Raw genomic sequence first — 23,351 nt, forward strand, 5'->3', positions numbered from 1 at the left:
CCTGCTGAGATCAGTTAACAAGACTATCACCTGTTAAGAAAACAAACAAATCAAGACTTCAAAGCTGCCCAAATCCGAAAGTGGATTACAAATAATAGCTGATACCAACCCAAGAAGACCTAGAAATAACACAACTGAAAACTGGAGGCAGACAACACCAAGCCTAGACTCACCCAACTCTACAAATAAAACAAAACAAAAAAAGAAGATGAGAAGACAAAGGCGTGCAATACAAATGAAACCACAAGAGACACCTTCGAGAGATGAACTGAGTGATATGGAAATAATCAAACTTCCAGATGTGGAGTTCAAAATAATGATTGTAAGGATGCTTAGGGATCTTAGAACAACAATGGAGGGGCAGTTTGAAAACCTAAATAAAGAAATAGCAAGTATAAAAAAGAATCAGTTGGAGACGACAAATACAATATCAGAAATAAAGACCACAATGGAAGGAATTAAAAACAGGATAGATAGGGCAGAGGATCGAATCAGCGAGTTAGAGGACAACTGGAATGAAGGCATGAAAGCAGAGAAGAAAAGAGAAAAAAGACTCAAAAAGTCAGAGGAAACTCTTAGAGAGCTCTGTGACAACATGAAGAGAAATAACATCCGCATCATAGGGGTTCCTGAAGAAGAAGAAAAAGAACAAGGGATAGAGACTTTGTTCAATCATATCATAGCTGAAAACTTCCCTAAATTAATGCAAGAGAAACTCTCACAAATCCAAGAAGCACAGAGGACTCCATTAAAGAGAAACCCAAAGAAACCTACACCAAGACACATCATAATTAAAATACCAAGGCTAAGCGATAAAGAGCAAATATTAAAAGCTGCAAGAGAAAAGAAAGTTATCACCTACAAAGGAGCCCCCATAAGGATGACATCTGACTTCTCAACAGAAACACTTGAGGCCAGAAGGGAATGGCAAGAAATATTCAAAGTAATGCAGAACAAGAACCTACAACCAAGACTACTTTATCCAGCAAGGCTATCATTTAAAATCGAAGGAGAAATAAAAAGCTTCCCAGACAAAAAACAACTCAAGGAATTCATTACAACCAAACCAATGCTGCCAGAAATATTAAGGGGCCTGGTGTAAACAGATCAAAGTGGGAAAAGAATACAGAAAAAAAAACAAGGAATACACCTTTAAAGAAGAAAATGGCAATAAACAACTACATATCAATAATAAACTTAAATGTAAATGGATTAAATGATCCAATCAAAAGACATAGGGTAGCTGTGTGGATAAGAAAACAGGACCCATACATATGTTGTCTACAAGAGACACACCTTAGAACAAAAGACACACATAGATTGAAGGTAAAAGGATGGAAAAAAACGTTTCATGCAAACGGAAATGAAAAAAAAGCTGGGGTAGCAATACTTATATCAGACAAATTGGACTTTAAAACAAAGGATATAGTAAGAGATAAAGAAGGCCACTACATAATGATAAAGGGAGTAATCCAACAGAAAGATATAACTATTATAAATATCTATGCACCTAATATAGGAGCACCCAAATATATAAAACAGACTTTGACGGATTTAAAGGGCGAGATCAACAGCAATACTATAATAGTAGGGGATTTCAATACCCCACTAACATCACTAGGTAGGTCCTCAAGAAAGAAAATTAACAAAGAAACAGCAGACTTATTGGAAACACTAGATCAACTCGATTTAATAGATATCTTCAGAACCTTACATCCTAAAGCACCAGAATATACATTCTTTTCAAGTGCTCATGGTACATTCTCTAGGATAGACCACATGTTAGGGCACAAAAGTGCTCTCAACAAATTTAAGAAGATTGAAATCATATCAAACACTTTCTCCGATCACAACGGCATGAAACTAGAAATGAATCACAGAAGAAAAGCTCAAAAATTCTGAAACACATGGAAACTAAATAGCAGGGTGTTAAATAATGAATGGATTAAGAATGAGATCAAAGAAGAAATAAAAAAATTCCTAGAAACGAATGACAATGAGCATACAACTACTCAAAATTTATGGGACACAGCGAAAGCAGGGCTGAGAGGGAAGTTCATAGCACTACAGGCACACTTTCAGATGCTAGAAAAAGCTCAAATAAACAACTTAACCCTGCATCTAAAAGAATTAGAAAAAGAACAGCAAGTAAAGTCCAAATGTAATAGAAGGAAGGAAATAATAAAAATCAGAGCAGAAATAAATGACATAGAGGCTAAAGAAACAATACAGAGGATCAATGAAACTAGGAGATGGTTCTTTGAAAAGGTAAACAAGATTGATGAACCTTTAAGCAGACTCACCATGAAAAAGAGAGAGAGGACTCAAATAAATAAAATTAGAAATGAGAGAGGAGAAATAACAACTGACACAACAGAAATACAAAATATTGTAAGAAAATACTATGAAGAAATGTATGCCAAAAAACTAGACAACCTAGATGAAATGGACAAATTCCTTGAAACATACAATCTTCCAAAAATCAATCTGGAAAATCAGAAAACCTAAACAGACCGATTACAACAAATGAGATCGAAACAGTTATCAAAAAACTCCCAACAAAGAAAAGTCCTGGGCCTGATGGCTTCACAACGGAATTCTACCAAATATTCAAAGAACTAACTCCTATCCTTCTCAAACTATTTCAAAAAATTCAAGAGGAAGGAAGACTGCCAAGCTCCTTTTATGAGGCGAGCATAATTCTGATTCCAAAACCAGGCAAAGACAACACAAAGAAAGAAAATTATAGGCCAATATCTCTGATGAATATAGATGCTAAAATCCTCAACAAAATATTAGCAAACCGGATCCAACAATATATGGAAAAAATCATACACCATGATCAAGTGGGATTTATTCTGGGGAGGCAAGGCTGGTACAATATTCATAAATCAATCAATGTGATTCATCACATAAACAAAAAGAAGGAGAAAAACCATATGATAATTTCAATAGATACAGAAAAAGCATTTGATAAAATCCAGCACCCATTTATGATCAAAACTCTCAGCAAAGTGGGAATACAGGGAACATACCTCAACATGAGAAAAGCCATCTATGAGAAACCCACAGCCAACAACATACTCAATGGGAAAAAATTAAAAGCAATACCCTTAAGATCAGGAAAAAGGCAGGGGTGCCCCCTTTCACCATTCTTATTTAACATAGTCCTGGAAGTCCTAGCCACAGCAATCAGACAAGAAGAAGAAATAAAAGGCATTCAAGTAGGAAAAGAAGAAGTAAAACTATCATTATTTGCAGATGATATGATATTGTATATAGAAAACCCTAAAGTCTCAGTCAAAAAACTACTGGACCTGATAAATAAATTCAGCAAAGTGGCAGGATATAAAATCAATACTCAGAAATCAGAAGCATTTTTATACACCAACAATGAACAGTCAGAAAGAGAAATTAAGGAAACAATCACCTTCACAATTACAACCAAAAAAATAAAGTACCTAGAAGTAAACTTAACCAAGGAGACTAAAGACTTGTACTCGGAAAATTATAAAACATTGATAAAAGAAATCAAGGAAGATACAAACAAGTGGAAGCATATACCGTGCTCATGATTAGGAAGAATAAACATCATTAAAATGTCTATATTACCCAAAGCAATCTATAAATTCAATGCAATACCAATTAAAATACCAATGACATACTTCAAAGATATAGAACACATATTCCAAAAATTTATATGGAACCAAAAGAGAACACGAATAGCCTCAGCAATCTTAAAAAAGAAGAATAAAGTGGAAGGTATCACACTTCCTGATATCAAGTTATACTACAAGGCCATTGTACTCAAAACAGCCTGGTACTGGCATAAGAACAGGCATATAGATCAATGGAACATAACAGAGAACCCAGAAATAAACCCACAGTTCTATGGACAACGGATATTTGACAAAGGAGGTAAGGAAATACAATGGAGTAAAGAAAGCCTCTTTAACAAATGGTGTTGGGAAAATTGGATAGCTACCTACAAAAAAATGAAACTAGATCACCAGCTTACACCACTCACAAAAATAAACTCAAAATGGATAAAAGACTTGAATGTAGGTCGTGAAACCATGAGCATCTTAGAAGAAAACATAGGCAGTAAGCTCTCTGACATCTCTCGGAGCAATATATTTGCTGATTTATCTCCACGGGGAAGTGAAATAAAAGACAGAATAAACAAATGGGACTATATCAAACTAAAAAGCTTTTGCACAGCTAAAGACAACAAGAACAGAATAAAAAGACAAACTACACAATGGAAGAACATATTTGACAATACGTCTGATAAGTGGTTAATAACCAAAATTTATAAAGAACTTGTAAAACTCAACACCAGGAAGACAAACAAGTCAATCCAAAAATGGGCAAAAGAGATAAATAGACACTTCTCCAAAGAGGACATACAGATGGTCAATAGGCATATGAAAAAATGCTCAACATCACTAATCATTAGAGAAATGCAAATTAAAACCACAATGAGATATCACCTCACACCAGTCAGAATGGCGCTTATCAACAAAACAACACAGAATAAGTGCTGGCGAGGATGTGGAGAAAAGGGAACCCTCCTACACTGAGGGTGGGAATGCAGACTGGTGCAGCCACTGTAGAAAACAGTATGGAGATTCCTCAAAAAACTGAAAATAGAACTGCCTTTTGACCCAGCTATCCCACTTTTAGGAATATACCCCAAGGACACCAAAGAACGGCTCAAAAAGGAGAAATGCACCCGCATGTTTGTGGCAGCATTGTTCACAATAGCGAAGATCTGGAAACAGCCCAAGTGTCCGTCAGAGGATGAGTGGATTAAAAAGCTTTGGTACATATACACTATGGAATACTACTCAGCCATAAGAAATGATGACATCGGACCATTTACAACAACATGGATGGACCTTGACAACATTATACGGAGTGAAATAAGTAAATCAGAAAAAAAACTAAGATGAATCCATACATAGAAGGGACATAGAAATGAGACTCAGAGACATGAACAAGAATGTGATGGTAACAGGGGCGGGGGGTTGGGGGAGGGGGGATGGGGTGAAGAAGGAGAGAGGGGTTAGGGGAGGGGAGGGGCACAAAAAAAACCAGACAGAAGGTGACAGAAGACAATTTAACTTTGCGGGAGGGGTATACAGCACAATCAAATGTCAAAATAATCTAGAGATATTTTCTCTCAACATATGTACCCTGATTTATCAATGTCACTGCATTAAATTTAATAATAAAAATAATAAATAAATAAATAAATAAATAAAAACAAAAACCAAACAGCAACAACAACAAAAAAAAGACACAGAGTAGCAGAATGGATTAAAAAAGAAAATCCAACTGTATGCTGCCTACAGGAAACTCATCTAAGTAACAAGGATAAAAACAAATTCAAAGTGAAAGGCTGGAAAACAATACTCCAAGCAAATAACATCCAAAAAAAAAGCAGGCGTAGCAATACTCATATCGGATAATGCTGACTACAAGACAGCAAAATACTCAGAGACAAAAATGGCCATTTAATAATGGCTAAGGGGACACTGAATCAAGAAGACATAACAATTCTCAATATATATGCACCAAACCAAGGAGCACCAAAATATATAAGACAGCTACTTATTGACCTTAAAGCAAAACCTGACAAAAATACAATCATAATTGGAGACCTCAATACACCGCTGACAGCTCTAGATTGGTCATCCAAACAGAGAATCAACAAAGACATAGTGGCCTTAAATAAAACACTAGAGCACCTGGACATGATAGACATCTACAGGACATTTCATCCCAAAGTGACTGAGTATACATTTTTCTCCAGTGTACATGGATCATTCTCAAGAATTGACCATATGTTGGGCCACAAAAACAACATCAGCAAGTTCAGAAAAATTGAAGTTGTACCAAGCATATATTCTGATCATGAAGCCTTGAAACTAGAATTCAACTGCAAAAAAGAGGAAAAAAATCCCATAAAAATGTGGAAACTATACAACATACTTTTAAAAAATGAATGGGTCAAAGAAGAAATAAGTGCAGAGATCAAAAGATATATACAGACTAATGAAAATGACAATACGACATATCAGAATCTATGGGATGCAGCAAAAACAGTGATAAGAGGGAAGTTCATATCACTTCAGGCATATATGAACAAACAAGAGAGAGCCCAAGTGAACCACTTAACTTCACACCTTAAGGAACTAGAAAAAGAAGAACAAAGACAACCCAAAACCAGCCGAAGAAAGGAGATAATAAAAATCAGAGCAGAAATAAATGAAATAGAGAACAGAAAAACTATAGAAAAAATCAATAAAACAAGGAGCTGGTTCTTTGAAAAGATCAACAAAATTGACAAACCCTTGGCAAGACTTACCAAGGAAAAAGGAGAAACAACTCATATAAATAAAATCCAAAATGAAAGAGGAGAAATCACCACGGACACCATAGATATACAAAGAATTATTGAAGAATACTATGAAAAACTTTATGCCACTAAATTCAACAACCTAGAAGAAATGGATAAATTCCTAGAACAATACAACCTTCCTAGACTTACGCAAGAAGAAGCAGAAAGGCTAAACAGACCTATCAGTAGAGAAGAAATAGAAAAAACCATTAAAAACCTCCCCAAAAATAAAAGTCCATGCCCTGACAGCTATACCAGTGAATTTTATCAAACATTCAAAGAAGACTTGGTTCCTATTCTACTCAAAGTCTTCCAAAAAATTGAAGAAGAAGCAATACTTCCAAACACATTTTATGAGGCCAACATAACCCTCATACCAAAACCAGGCAAGGATGGCACAAAAAAAGAAAACTACAGACCAATATCTCTAATGAATACAGATGCTAAAATACTAAACAAAATACTAGCAAATTGAATACAACAACATAATAAAAAAATAATACATCATGATCAAGTGGGATTCATCCCAGTATCTCAAGGATGGTTCAACATACGTAAAACGGTTAACGTAATACACCATATCAACAAAAAAAAAACAACCCAAAAACCACATGATCTTATCAATAGACGTAGAAAAGGCTTTTGATAAAATACAACACAATTTTATGTTTAAGACTCTCAACAAAATGGGTATAGAAGGAAAATATCTCAACATGATAAAGGCCATATATGATAAACCATCAGCTAACATCATATTAAATGGCACTAAACTGAAGGCTTTCCCCCTTAAATCAGGAACAAGACAGGGTTGTCCACTCTCTCCACTCTTATTTTATGTGGTACTAGAGGTTCTAGACAGAGCAATCAGACAAGACAAAGAAATAAATGGCATCTGTATCGGAAAAGAAGAAGTAAAGGTATCACTTTTTGCAGATGATATGATCCTATACATTGAAAACCCAAAGAATCCACAAAAAGACTACTAGAAACAATAGGCCAATACAGTAAGGTCGCCGGATACAAAATTAACATACAGAAGTCAATAGCCTTTCTATATGCCAACAATGAAACAACTGAGAACAAACTCAAAAGAATAATCCCCTTCACGATTGCAACAAAAAAAATAAAATACTTAGGAATAAACATAACAAAGAATGTAAAGGACTTATATAATGAAAACTATAAACCATTGTTAAGGGAAATCGAAAAAGATATAATGAGATGGAAGAATATACCTTGTTCTTGGCTAGGAAGAATAAATATAATCAAGATGGCTATATTACCCAAAGCAATTTATAAATTTAATGCAATTCCCATCAAACTTCCAATGACGTTTTTTAAAGAAATAGAGCAAAAAATCATCAGATTTATATGGAACTATAGAAAACCCCGAACAGCCAAAGCAATCCTAAAGAAAAAGAATGAAGCTGGGGGCATTACAATACCTGACTTCAAACTCTATTATAGGGCCACGACAATCAAAACATCATGGTATTGGCAGAAAAATAGACACTCATACCAATGGAACAGAATAGAAAGTCCAGAAATAAAACCACATATATATAGTCAAATAATTTTTGATAAAGGGGCCAACAACACACAATGGAGAAAAGAAAGCCTCTTCAATAAATGGTGCTGGGAAAACTGGAAAGCCAAATGCAAAAGAATGAAACTGGACTAGTTTGTCCCACTGTACAAAAATTAACTCAACATGGATCAAAGATCTAAACATAAGACCTGAAACAATTAAGTACATAGAAGAAGACATAGGTACTCAACTCATGGACCTGGGTTTTAAAGAGCATTTTATGAATTTGACTCCACAGGCAAGAGAAGTGAAGGCAAAAATTAATGAATGGGACTACATCAGAGTAAGAAGTTTTTGCTCAGCAAGAGAAACTGATAACAAAATAAACAGAAAGCCAACTAAATGGGAAGTGATATTTTCAAACAACAGCTCAGATAAGGGCCTAATATCCAAAATATACAAAGAACTCATAAAACTCAACAACAAACAAACAAACAATCCAATAAAAAAATGGGAAGAGGATATGAACAGACACTTCTCCTAGGAAGAAATACAAATGGCCAACAGATATATGAAAAGATGCTCATCTTCTTTAGCTATTAGAGAAATGCAAATCAAAACGGCAATGAGATACCACCTCACATCTGTTCGATTAGCTATTATTAGCAAGACAGGTAATAGCAAATGTTGGAGAGGCTGTGGAGAAAAAGGAACCCTCATCCATTGTTGATAGGAATGTAAAATAGTACAACCATTATGGAAGAAAATATGGTGGTTCCTCAAAAAATTGAAAATAGAAGTACCTTATGACCCAGCAATCCCTCTACTGGGTATATACCCCCAAAACTCAGAAACATTGATACGTAAAGACACATGCAGCCCCATGTTTATTGCAGCATTGTTCACTGTGGCCAGGACATGGAAACAACCAAAAAGCCCTTCAATAGATGACTGGATAAAGAAGATATGGCACATATACACTATGGAATACTACTCACCCATAAGAAACGATGACATCGGATCATTTACAGCAAAATGGTGGGATCTTGATAACATGATACGAAGCGAAATAAGTAAATCAGAAAAAACCAGGAACTGCATTATTCCATACGTAGGTGGGACATAAAAGTGAAACTAAGAGACATTGATAAGAGTGTGGTGGTTACGGGGGGGAGAGGGGAAAGGGAGAGGGAAAGTGGGAGGGGGAGCGGCACAAAGAAAACTAGATAGAAGGTGACAGAGCACAATCTGACTTTGGGTGATGGGTATGCAACATAAGTGAACGACAAGATAACCTGGACTTGTCATCTTTGAATATATGTATCTTGATTTATTGATGTCGCCCCATTAAAAAAATAAAATTATTAAAAAAAAAAATTCAAGAGGAAGGAATACTTTCAAGCTCCTTTTATGAGGCAAGTATAATTCTGATTCCAAAACCAGGCAAAGACAACACAAAGAAAGAAAATTGTAGGCCAATATCACTGATGAATTTAGATGCTAAAATTCTCAACAAAATATTAGCAAACCAGATCCAGCAATATATGGAAAAAATCATACACCATGATCAAGTGGGATTTATTCTTGGGAGACAAGGCTGGTACAATATTTGCAAATCAATCAATGTGATTCATCACAGAAACAAAAGGAAGGAGAAAAACCACATGATAATTTCAATAGATGCAGAAAAAGTATTTGATAAAATCCTGCACCCATTCATGATCAAAACTCTCAGCAAAGTGGGAATACAGGGAACATACCTCAACATGATAAAGGCCATGTATGACAAACCCACAGCCAATATCATACTCAATGGGCAAAAATTCAAAGCAATCCCCTTAAGATCAGGAACACGGCAGGGGCCCTCTTTTACCACTCTTATATATATTTTTTTATTTTTATTTTTTTAAAGATTTTTTATTTATTCATTATAGAGAGGGAAGAGAGAGAGAGAGAGAGAGAGAGAGTGAAAGAAGGGGGGAGGAGCAGGAAGCATCAACTCCCATATGTGCCTTGACCAGGCAAGCCCAGGGTTTTGAACCAGCAACCTCAGCGTGTCCAGGTTGACACTTTACCCACTGTGCCACCACAGGTCAGGTCATTACCACTCTTATTCAACATAGTTCTGGAAGTCCTAACCACAGCAATCAGACAAGAAAAAGAAATAACAGGCATCCAAATTGGAAAAGAAGAAGTAAAACTTTCACTATTTGCAGATGATATGATATTGTATACAGAAAACCCTAAAGTCTCAGTCAAAAGACTACTAGACCTGCTAAATGAATTCAGCAAGGTTGCAGGATATAAAATTAATACTCAGAAATCAGAGGCATTTTTATATACTAACAATGAACTGTCAGAAAGAGAAATTAAGGAAGCAATCCCCTTTACTATTGCAACCAAAAAAATAAAGTACCTAGGAATAAATTTAACCAGGGAGATTAAAGACTTGTACTAGGAAAATTATAAAACATTGATAAATGAAATGAAGGAAGATACAAACAAGTGGAAACATATACCGTGCTCATGGTTACGAAGAATAAACATCATTAAAACGTCTACATTACTCAAAGCAATTTATAAATTCAATGCAATACTGATTAAAATAACAGTGACTTACTTTAAAGATATAGAACACATATTCCAAAACTTTATATGGAACCAAAAGAGAACACAAATAGCCTCAGCAATCTTGAAAAGGAAGAATAAAGTGGGAGGTATTATATTACACTTCCGGATATCAAGTTATACTATAAGGCCATTGTACTCAAAACAGCCTGGTACAGGCATAAGAACAGGCATATAGATCAATGGAACAGAACAGAGAACCCAGAAATAAACCCACAGCTCTATGGACAAACTGATGTTTGACAAAGGAGGTAAGAGTATACAATGGAGTAAAGACAGACTCTTAAATAAATGGTGTTGGGAAAATTGGACAGCTACCTGCAAAAAAATGAAACTAGACCACCAACTTACACCATTCACAAAAATAAACTCAAAATGGATAAAAGACTTAAATGTCAGTCGTGAAACTGTAAGTATCTTAGAAGAAAACATAGGCAGTAAGCTCTCCAACATCTCTCGCAGCAATATATTTGCCGATTTATCTCCACGGGCAAGTGAAATAAGAGACAGGATAAACAAATGGGACTATATCAAACTAAAAAGCTTCTGCACAGCTAAAGACAATAAGAACAGAATAAAAAGACAAACTACACAGTGGGAGAATATATTTGACAATACATCTTATAAGGGGTTAATAACCAAAAATTATAAAGAACTTGTAAAACTCAATATCAGAAAGACAATCCAATCAAAAATTGGGCAAAAGAAATGAATAGACACTTCTCCAAAGAGGACATACAGATGGCCAATAGGAAAATGTTCAACATCACTAATCATTATAGAAATGCAAATTAAAGCCTCAATAAGATATCACCTCACAGGGGTCACAATGGTGCTCATCAACAAAACAACACAGAATAAGTGCTGGTTCACAATGGTGCTCATCAACAAAACAACACAGAATAAGTGCTGGCGAGGATGTGGAGAAAAGGGAACCCTCCTGCACTGCTGGTGGGAATGAAGACTGGTGCAGCCACTGTGGAAAACAGTATGGAAATTCCTCAAAAAATTAAAAATCAAACTGCCTTTTGACTCACCTATCCCACTTTTATTCCACTTTTAGGAATATACCCTAAGAACTCCATAGCACTGTTCCAAAAGGAGAAATGCACTCCCATGTTTGTGGCAGCATTGTTCACAATAGCAAAGATCTGGAAACAGCCCAAGTGTCTGTCAGTTGACGAGTGGATTAAAAAGCTTTGGTACATATATAGTATGGAATACTACTCAGCCATAAGAAATGATGACATTGGATCATTTACAAACACATGGATGGACCTTGATAACCTTATACTAAGCGAAATAAGTAAATCATTAAAACTAAGAACTGTATGATTCCATACAGAGGTGGGACATAAAAATGAAACTCAGAGACATGGACAGCAGTGTTGGGGTTCCGGGGGAGGGGGGAGGAGGGGGGTTGGGGGAGGGGAGGAGCACAAACAAAACCAGTTAGAAGGTGACGGAAGACAATTGGACTTTGGGTGATGGGAATGGAGCTTAATCAAATGTCAAAATAATGTAGAGATGTTTTCTCTGAACATATATACCCTGATTTATCAATGTCACCCCATTAAAATTAATCAAATAAAATTTTACCCCTTTGTCACTCCCACATCCTCTTATTCTTAGACCTTCTTAATCTTGCTCAGTTCTTTTCACTTACCACTTTCTAACTTATAGTATGTTTTCCTGTTCATTATTTTGGGTTGTTTTCTATCTTCCATGCTAGAATTTGTTTCTTGTGGACAAGGACCTTAAAATAAAATAAAAAACTTTTAAAATAAAAAATCTTTGCAAAGTACTAAATTGGCTTTCTCATTTGCTTTACATAGTAGAGACTAGATCAAAATTGTGTGTGTGTGTGTGTATATATATATATATATATATATCCTGTTTATCCAATGTGACATGAGAAAATGAAAAAATGTTATCACTGACACTATTTGACATATGAAGTCTTCATTCTCCAATATATCAGTTAGTTTCTAGACTAAACACTGTAAAGTAGTCCTTACAAGTTTAGTCTTCAAGAAAACTAAATATTTGTTCAAAAAAATGGGAACTTCTGAACAGTGTCTTCATGATCACAGATAAGTTAAAGCAAATTTCAAAATGAAGTTCAAGTGCAGTATAACTGGAACCTTCTGTTTTGCTGGTATATTTATTGACAAAGTAACCCTTTGCCAAAATTAAAGAAAAAGGACAAAATTCATTGAGTGTCATTAAATAAACATTATAGTCAATAATTTAATTTTAGTGCCTATCCTAAAGAAATAATACAAATTAACAATTTTAATCTTTTAATCTAGGAAAAATAAAATAGCTGTCCTTATAAAGGATGACAGTGGCATATTTCTACACTGTGCATGGGAAATGGACTTTTCAGAACCCTGAACTCTATGCACACACCTGGACCCTGGCACTCACTCTGCTCTCTGTCTCCCACCCGAGCTCCCAAACTCTTTTAGGGTTTCTTCTACTGATGCCAAGTTGGGCTTGAAGGCTGAGATACTCTGACATTCTCTTAAATGAAGACATACAGATTTCTTGCAAAAGTTCTTCATAAATAACAGCACAAACTCAGTAATCACTCTGGCACGAACTTTTCTGATATGTTCCTACCATGCCCAGAGAAAAATCAGAGCTTTACCCTGCAGCGTACCCCATTAGGGTCTGAAGCCAAGGCAAATTCTGCTAACAATGTTGTATCTGCCCTGCTATGTAGGTATTCAGTTCTTCAGTCACCATAAATAACTACTGGAGAAACTTAATTTAGTACCATAATCCGTGTATCGTATCTTTAACTGTCCAAGAAAGAAAGAAAGGAAGAGGAGATGGAGTAAGAGAAGGGAGGAAGGGAGAGAGGGAGTGAAGGAGTGAGAGAGGAAGGGAGGGAGGGAGGGAGGGATGAAGAAAAAAAAGAAACTCTTTGGAAACATTAACACCTAGGTTGCAATTGAAATAATTGTAGTTTTATATTATAATATAAAGAATTATAGAAATATTCACTTATCATCAAAGGTTATCAAAGTTCTAAAAAATGTTATAAACTTCATGACTCCCAAACTTTTTTTTTTATTATTAATAATTTTATTTTTTTAATGGGGTGACATCAATAAATCAGGATACATATATTCAAAGATAACAAGTCCAGGTTTTCTTGTCGTTCAATTATGTTGCATACCCACCACCCAAAGTCAGATTGTCCTCTGTCACCTTCTATCTTGTTTTCTTTGTGCCCCTCCCCACCCCCTTTTCCTCTCCCATTCCCCCCTCCCCCCCATAACCACCACACTCTTATCAATGTCTTAGTTTCACTTTTATGTCCCACCTACGTATGGAATAATGCAGTTCCTGGTTTTTTCTGATTTACTTATTTCGCTTCGTATCATGTTATCAAGATCCCACCATTTTGCTGTAAATGTTCCGATGTCATCATTTCTTATGGCTGAGTAGTATTCCATAGTGTATATGTGCCACATCTTCTTTATCCAGTCTTCTATTGAAGGGCTTATTGGTTGTTTCCATGTCCTGGCCACAGTGAACAATGCTGCAATAAACATGGGGCTGCATGTGTCTTTATGTATCAATGTTTCTGAGTTTTTGGGGTATATACCCAGTAGAGGGATTGCTGGGTCATAAGGTACTTCTATTTTCAGTTTTTTGAGGAACCACCATACTTTCTTCCATAATGGTTGTACTACTTTACATTCCTACCAACAGTGGATGAGGGTTCCTTTTTCTCCACAGCCTCTCCAACATTTGCTATTACCTGTCTTGCTAATAATAGCTAATCGAACAGATGTGAGGTGGTATCTCATTGCCGTTATGATTTGCATTTCTCTAATAGCTAAAGAAGATGAGCATCTTTTCATATATCTGTTGGCCATTTGTATTTCTTCCTGGGAGAAGTGTCTATTCATATCCTCTTCCCATTTTTTTATTGGATTGTTTGTTTGTTGTTGAGTTTTATGAGTTCTTTGTATATTTTGGATATTAGGCCCTTATCTGAGCTGTTGTTTGAAAATATCACTTCCCATTTAGTTGGCTTTCTGTTTATTTTGTTATCAGTTTCTCTTGCTGAGCAAAAACTTCTTAGTCTGATGTAGTCCCATTCATTAATTTTTGCCTTCACTTCTCTTGCCTATGGAGTCAAATTCATAAAATGCTCTTTAAAACCTAGGTCCATGAGTTGAGTACCTATGTTTTCTTCTATGTACTTAATTGTTTCAGGTCTTATGTTTAGATCTTTGATCCATTTTGAGTTAATTTTTGTACAGGGGGACAAACTGTAGTCCAGTTTCATTCTTTTGCATGTGGCTTTCCAGTTTTCCCAGCACCATTTATTGAAGAGGCTTTCTTTTCTCCATTTTGTGTTGTTGGCCCCTTTATCAAAAATTATTTGACTATATATATGTGGTTTTATTTCTGGACTTTCTATTCTGTTCCATTGGTCTGAGTGTCTATTTTTCTGCCAATACCATGCTGTTTTGATTGTCGTGGCCCTATAATAGAGTTTGAAGTCAGGTATTGTAATGCCCCCAGCTTCATTCTTTTTCTTTAGGATTGCTTTGGCTGTTCGGGGTTTTCTATAGTTCCATATAAATCTGATGATTTTTTGCTCTATTTCTTTAAAAAACGTCATTGGAAGTTTGATGGGAATTGCATTAAATTTATAAATTGCTTTGGGTAATATAGCCATCTTGATTATATTTATTCTTCCTAGCCAAGAACAAGGTATATTCTTCCATCTCATTATATCTTTTTCGATTTCCCTTAACAATGGTTTATAGTTTTCATTATATAAGTCCTTTACATTCTTTGTTATGTTTATTCCTAAGTATTTTATTTTTTTTGTTGCAATCGTGAAGGGTATTATTCTTTTGAGTTTGTTCTCAGTTGTTTCATTGTTGGCATATAGAAAGGCTATTGACTTCTGTATGTTAATTTTGTATCCGGCGACCTTACTGTATTGGCCTATTGTTTCTAGTAGTCTTTTTGTGGATTCTTTGGGTTTTCAATGTATAGGATCATATCATCTGCAAAAAGTGATACCTTTACTTCTTCTTTTCCGATACGGATGCCTTTTATTTCTTTGTCTTGTCTGACTGCTCTTGCTAGAACCTCTAGTACCACATAAAATAAGAGTGGAGAGAGTGGACAACCCTGTCTTGTTCCTGATTTAAGGGGGAAAGACTTCAGTTTAGTGCCATTTAATATGATGTTAGCTGATGGTTTATCATATATGGCCTTTATCATGTTGAGATATTTTCCTTCTATACCCATTTTGTTGAGAGTCTTAAACATAAAATTGTGTTGTATTTTATCGAAAGCCTTTTCTGCATCTATTGATACGATCATGTGGTTTTTGTTCTTTGTTTTGTTGATATGGTGTATTACATTAACCGTTTTACGTATGTTGAACCATCCTTGAGATTCTGGGATGAATCCCACTTGATCATGATGTATTATTTTTTTAATATGTTTTTGTATTCAATTTGCTAGTATTTTGTTTAGTATTGTAGCATCTGTATTCATTAGAGATATTGGTCTGTAGTTTTCTTTTTTTGTGCCATCCTTGCCTGGTTTTGGTATGAGGGTTATGTTGGCCTCATAAAATGTGTTTGGAAGTATTGCTTCTTCTTCAATTTTTTGGAAGACTTTGAGTAGAATAGGAACCAAGTCTTCTTTGAATGTTTAATAGAATTCACTAGTATAACCGTCAGGGCCTGGACTTTTATTTTGGGGGAGGTTTTAAATGGTTTTTTTTATTTCTTCTCTACTGATAGGTCTGTTTAGGCTTTCTGCTTCTTCTTGCGTAAGTCTAGGAAGGTTGTATTGTTCTAGGAATTTATCCATTTCTTCTAGGTTGTTGAATTTAGTGGTATAAAGGTTTTCATATTATTCTACAATAATTCTTTGTATATCTACGGTGTCCGTGGTGATTTCTCCTCTTTCATTTTGGATTTTGTTTATATGAGTTCTTTCTCTTTTTTCCTTGGTAAGTCTTGCCAAGGGTTTGTCAATTTTGTTGATCTTTTCAAAGAACCAGCTCCTTGTTCTATTAATTTTTTCTATAGTTTTTCTGTTCTCTCATTCATTTATTTCTGCTCTGATTTTTATTATCTCCTTTCTTTGGCTGGTTTTGGGTTTTCTTTGTTCTTCTTTTTCTAGTTCCTTAAGGTGGGAAGTTAAGTGGTTTACTTGGGCTCTCTCTTGTTTGTTCATATATGCCTGAAGTGATATGAACTTCCCTCTTATCACTGCTTTTGCTGCATCCCATAGATTCTGTTATGTCGTATTGTCATTTTCATTAGTCTGTATATATCTTTTTTTTTTCTTTTTTTTTTATAAATAATTTTTTATTTTAATGGGGTGACATCAATAAATCAGGGTACATACATTCAAAGAAAACATTTCCAGGTTATCTTGTCATTTAGTTATGTTGCATACCCATCACCCGAAGAGAGATCGTCCTCCGCCACCCTCCATCCAGTTCTCTCTGTACCCCTCCCCCTCCCCCTCTCCCTCCTTCCCTCCCTCCACCTCCCATAGCCACAACACTCCTGTTCATGCCTCTTAGTCTTGCTTTTATGTCCCACTAATGTATGAAATCCTGCAGTTCCTGTTTTTTTCTGATTCGCTTATTTCACCCTGCACAATGCTACCAAGACTCCACCATTCCGCTATAAGTGATCCGATGTCACCATTTCTCCTAGCTGAATAATATACCATGGTGTATATGTGCCCCATCTTCTTCATCCAGTCCTCTATTTTTTTTACGTTGATTAAAAGCCTTTAAGCAAACTCTTGGCCAATACAGCAAGAATCCATAAATGAGTAGTGTCCTTAACATGTTCCCCAAGTCCAAGGTGGCCCCATCACCATGCCAAATCCCTGAAAAATGCAACCCAACCACAGTTCAGTCAGTTAGGAGCTGTCACAGGGAGCAGGAGTCCAGGAAAGTTCCACACAGGAAAAGTCCGCATGGCACTGGAATTGTTGTCACCATTCTATACTTTGCAGCTCATGTCCAAGTCCCATTGACCGCTGCTTCTAGCTGGTAATGATTCATGTAGACTGGAAAAAGCCATTTGCAGCATGCGTGGATATGGAGCTTCTGTTCTCCTCTGCCTGGAGAGTTGAGACCAGGTTGCTTTTCCCTGGAGCTCTGTGACTGTGGCCTGGTAAAGAGAACCTTGGGATACACTAAGCTGGGTGGCAAAGGTAAATTCATAATACCAGTTGGCAAAAGGAGGAAAGAGAGCTCTAAATTAAGAGTAGGTCCCAGCCTGAAATATGAGTGGGGCATTGAGGTAGGAGGGATAAAGGAAACACTATATATTAAGCAAAGCAGCAGAAAATAGGACTATCAACACCCACAACAGAGATCTTTGAGGGAAGAATAAAAAACCTGACTATTCAGGCAAAACATAGATAAGTGGCCCTTGTGCGAATGAGATCAGTTTACCTGCTTCTTGGAAGAAATACCCTAGGCTCGTCCACAGTGTTGTAGATGGGGCCGACGGCCCTGGGCACCTTCAGCCTTCAGTGGCAAACCCCAGCTTTCTGGGCAAGGTTAGGTCATAGGTGGCTGGAGCAGGGCTGGAAGAGACTGAACCCTCCCTTAGAGGAGCAAGGGGGAAGCCCACCTTCCAGTGTCCCTGTTTCCTCACAGCAGAGGTGTGTAAGCCTGGCAGGCTTTAGCTCAATGACCTTCCTTTCCACTATTGAAGCAGGACCCAGATGGCATCCTATGAGACCCCTTTGGGGTGCTGGAGCCTTTAAGGGTGTATCCTAAAAGCTGGTAGTTCCCCCTGATCTCTATTGGGCTTCTTCTGCCTCTAGGTATCTTAAAAGCCATTCTCAGAAAATCTCGCTGAGGGGTTTGAGGATCCCCATCCCCCTATATAAATCTTTTCCATATATCTGGAGCTATTTGGGAAAAAGACAGAACACTGTTATTAGCTAGATCTAATAAAGAAGGTAGTAGTTTGCAGGCGAAAAAGATTTGGTGTCTCCTGTTCATCAGCATTCAAAAGACATGTAAATTTTTTTTTTGTTAAGTAAACATTTTTGTTTGATTTTTTTCCTCTTTTTTGCAGTTGAATTCTAGTTTCAAGGCTTTATGATCAGAAAATATGCTTGGTACAACTTCAATTTTTCTGAATTTGCTGATGTTGTTTTTGTGACCCAACATATGGTCAATTCTTGAGAATGATCCATGTACACTGGAGAAAAATGTATACTCAGTCACTTTGGGATGAAATGTCCTGTAGATGTCTATCATATCCAGGTGCTCTAGTGCCAAACTTTTTTTAATCTAAGAACTTTTTAAAATATTTTTTATCAAAATTGGTTAAAACATAAATATTTTTAACAGGTTTAGAGATATTTCAGAGGCACTGATAACCTAATTCTTAGTAAGTTTAATAACTATTTCTGTAGTAGGCCATATTCATTTTTATCTAAAAGAAAAAGAAATCAAGTTGGATTAGCAATGTTCATGAAAATGAGAAAATTGGAATAAACTGCATCAAAATATTAAATATTTAAAATTCCAGAATATCAATGGTCTTTTTAAGAAAGGTTTATATTTATGAATAACAATCCTGAGGGTGGCATTGTCTTTTTCCACTTACAGAAAATATCTGTTTTTTTCAAGCAGTTAAGTTTTCTATGGGGAAATTAATATGCTGGCAAGTTCAATGCTAGACACTCAGCTTAAAATCCATGCACTTTTCTCCTTTCTCTTACTCAACTCCTCTAAATTCTTCCCAGTGACTTTATTTTATCTCAACTCAGTGTCAGAATCTTTAATGCATAGGTCTATAAAAATGGGATGAAGAATTAGCATTTCTATGAATATACAGATTCCCAATATATAATAAGTTCTGCAATAAAGCAGGCAAAGAAATGAAAACAGACTCTAGAGAACTGGAGTTTATTTGCTCATTTTATCCCAGTGCACTGTGGTCATGGGTCCATTGCCTAATAGTGATCTTCATCTTCTTTTCATGTCTAGAAAATAATCTTTTCTGATCACAAAGCCTTGAAACTAGAATTCAACTGTAAAAAAGAGGGGGAAAACCCCACAAAATTGTGGAAACTAAACAACATACTTCTAAAAAATGAATGGGTCAAAGAAGAAATAAGCGCAGAGATCAAAAGATACATACAGACAAATGAAAATGAAAATACGACATATCAGAATCTCTGGGATGCAGCAAAAGCAGTAATAAGAGGAAAGTTCATATCACTTCAGGCCTATATGAACAAACAAGAGAGAGTGGAAGTAAACCACTTAACTTCACACCTTAAGGAACTAGAAAAAGAAGAACAAAGAAAACCCAAAACCAACCGAAGAAAGGAGATAATAAAAATCAGAGCAGAAATAAACGATATAGAGAACAGAAAAACTATAGAAAAAATCAATAAAACAAGGAGCTGGTTCTTTGAAAAGATCAACAAAATCGACAAACCCTTGGCAAGACTCACCAAGGAAAAAAGACACAGGACTCAAATAAATAATATCCAAAATGGAAGAGGAGAGATCACCACAGACATCATAGATATACAAAGAATTATTGTAGAATAATATGAAAAACTATATGCCACCAAATACAACTATCTAGAAGAAATGGATAAATTCCTAGAACAATACAACCTTCCTAAACTGAGTCATGAAGAAGCAGAAAGCCTAAACAGACCAATCAGCAGGAAGGAAATAGAAAAAACTATTAAAAACCTCCCCAAAAATAAAAGTCCAGGCCCAGACGGTTATACTAGTGAATTCTATCAAACATTCAAAGAAGACTTGGTTCCTATTCTACTCAAAGTCTTCCAAAAAATTGAAGAAGAAGCAATACTTCCAAACACATTTTATGAGGCCAACATAACCCTCATACCAAAACCTGGCAAGGATGGCACAAAGAAAGAAAACTACAGACCAATATCTCTAATGAATACAGATGCTAAAATACTAAACAAAATATTAGCAAATCGAATACAACAACATATTAAAAAAATAATACATCATGATCAAGTGGGATTCATCCCAGAATCTCAAGGATGGTTCAACATACGTAAAACGGTTAATGTAATACACCATATCAACAAAACAAAGAACAAAAGCCACATGATCTTATTAATAGATGCAGAAAAGGCTTTTGATAAAATACAACACAATTTTATATTTAAGACTCTCAGCAAAATGGGTACAGAAGGAAAATATCTCAACATGATAAAGGCCATATATGATAAACTATCAGCCAACATCATATTAAATGGCATAAAACTGAGGACTTTCCACCTTAAATCAGGAACACGACAGGGTTGTCCACTCTCTCCACTCTTATTTAACGTGGTGCTAGAAGTTCTGGCCAGAGCAATCAGACAAGACAAAGAAATAAAAGGCATCCATATTGGAAAAGAAGAAGTAAAGGTATAACTTTTTGTTGATGATATGATCCTATACATCAAAAACCCAAAGGACTCCACAAAGAGATTACTAGAAACAATAAACCAATACAGTAAGGTCGCAGGATACAAAATTAACATACAAAAGTCCATAGCCTTTCTATATGCCAACAATGAAATATTAGAAAACGAACTCAAAAAAATAATCCCCTTCACGATTGCAACAAAAAAAATAAAATACCTAGGAATAAACATAACAAAGTATGTAAAGGACCTATATAAAGAAAACTACAAGGCATTGCTAAGAGAAATAGAAAAAGACACAATATATGGAAAAATATCCCTTGTTCTTGGATAAGAAGAATAAATATAATTAAAATGGCCATATTACCCAAAGTAATATATAAATTTAATGCAATTCCCATCAAAATTCCTATGACATTTTTTAAAGAAATGGAACAAAAAATCATAAGATTTATATGGAACTATAAAAAACCTCGAATAGCCAAAGCAATCCTAAGGAAAAAGAATGAAGCTGGGGGCATTACAATACCTGACTTTAAACTATATTATAGGGCCACAATAATCAAAACTGCATGATATTGGCAGAAAAATAGACACTCAGACCAATGGAAGAGAATAGAAAGCCCAGAAATAAAACCACATATATATGGTCAAATAATCTTTGATAAAGGGGCCAACAACACAAAATAGAGAAAAGATAGCCTCTTCAACAAATGGTGTTGGGAAAACTGGAAGGCCACATGCAAAAGAATGAAACTTGACTACAGCCTGTCCCCGTGTACTAAAATTAATTCAAAGTTTGATCAAAAACCTAAATATAAGATCTGAAACAATAAAGTACATAGAAGAAGACATAGGCACTAAACTCATGGACCTGGGTTTTAAAGAACATTTTAGGAACTTGACTCCAATGGCAAGAGAAGTTAAGGCAAAGATAAATGAATGGGACTACATCAAAATAAAAAGTTTTTGCTCAGCAAGAGAAACTGATATCAAAATAAACAGACAGCCAACTAAATGGGAACTGATATTTTCAAACAACAGCTCAGATAAGGGCCTAATATCCAAAATTTACAAAGAACTCATAAAACTCAACAACAAACAAACAATCCAATAATAAAAATGGGAAGAGGACATGAACAGACACTTCTCCCAGGAAGAAATACAAATGGCCAACAGATATATGAAAAGATGCTCACCTTCCTTAGTTATTAGAGAAATGCAAATCAAAACTACAATGAGATACCACCTCACCCCTGTTAGATTAGCTATTATCAACAAGACGGGTAATAGCAAATGTTGGAGAGGCTGTGGAGAAAAAGGAACCCTCATCCACTGTTGGTGGGAATGTAAAGTAGTACAACCATTATGGAGGAAATTATGGTGGTTCCTCAAAAAACTGAAAATAGAACTACTTTATGACCCAGCAATCCCTCTACTGGGTATATACCCCAAAACCTCAGAATCATTGATACGTAAAGACACATGTAGCCCCATGTTCATTGCAGTACTGTTCACAGTGGCCAAGACATGGAAACAATCAAAAAGCCCTTCAATAGAAGACTGGATAAAGAAGATGTGGCACATATACACTATGGAATACTACTCAGCCATAAGAAATGATGACATCAGATCATTTACAGCAAAATGGTGGGATCTTGATAACATTATACGGAGTGAAATAAGTAAATCAGAAAAAAACAAGAACTACATGATTCCATACATTGTTGGAACATAAAAATGAGACTAAGAGACATGGACAAGAGAGCGGTGGTTACCAGGGGTGGGGGGAGGCAGGACGCAGGAGGGAAGGAGGGAGAGAGTTAGGGGGAAGGGGAGGGGCACAGAGAAAACTAGATAGAGGGTGACGGAGGACAATCTGACTCTGGGTGAGGGGTATGCAACATAATTTAATGACAAGATAACCTAGACATGTTTTCTTTGAATATATGTACCCTGAATTATTAATGTCATCCCATTAACATTAATAAAAATTTATAAAAAAAAAAAAAGAAAAGAAAATAATCTTTCAATGCCCTGCAGGAATTGAGGGCAGTTCAGTACATTTCAGATTTATTAAATATAATGTGATTAAAGAAGCAATTTACTAAAGAGAATACATTTTGTTTCGTGGTCATTTATAAGTACATCACTTGTTTAAATTTCTATACAGAATTTACTAAGTTACTATTTGACTTCCTAGGGACCTTAGGAAGAGCATAATTTTACCTCCAAAACTGAAATCTTTATCTCTTGCTTCAAACTTCCTGTTGCTCAAACTGCTCATAAAGGCAACTCTTCATTTCTGAGAACTATCATTCTCAATTTAATAAAGATCTTGAA

The 23,351-nt window shown here is 35.7% G+C and overlaps 1 protein-coding gene across 1 annotated transcript in view; it reads right to left on the reverse strand.

The window, feature by feature from the left end:
- Positions 1–23,351, reverse strand: part of MALRD1 (MAM and LDL receptor class A domain containing 1) — an 837,423-nt gene that overhangs the window by 655,628 nt on the left and 158,444 nt on the right. The window lies entirely within an intron of this gene.

This window comes from Saccopteryx leptura, chromosome 5, assembly GCF_036850995.1.
Source record: "Saccopteryx leptura isolate mSacLep1 chromosome 5, mSacLep1_pri_phased_curated, whole genome shotgun sequence".
Classification (NCBI taxonomy): domain Eukaryota; kingdom Metazoa; phylum Chordata; class Mammalia; order Chiroptera; family Emballonuridae; genus Saccopteryx; species Saccopteryx leptura.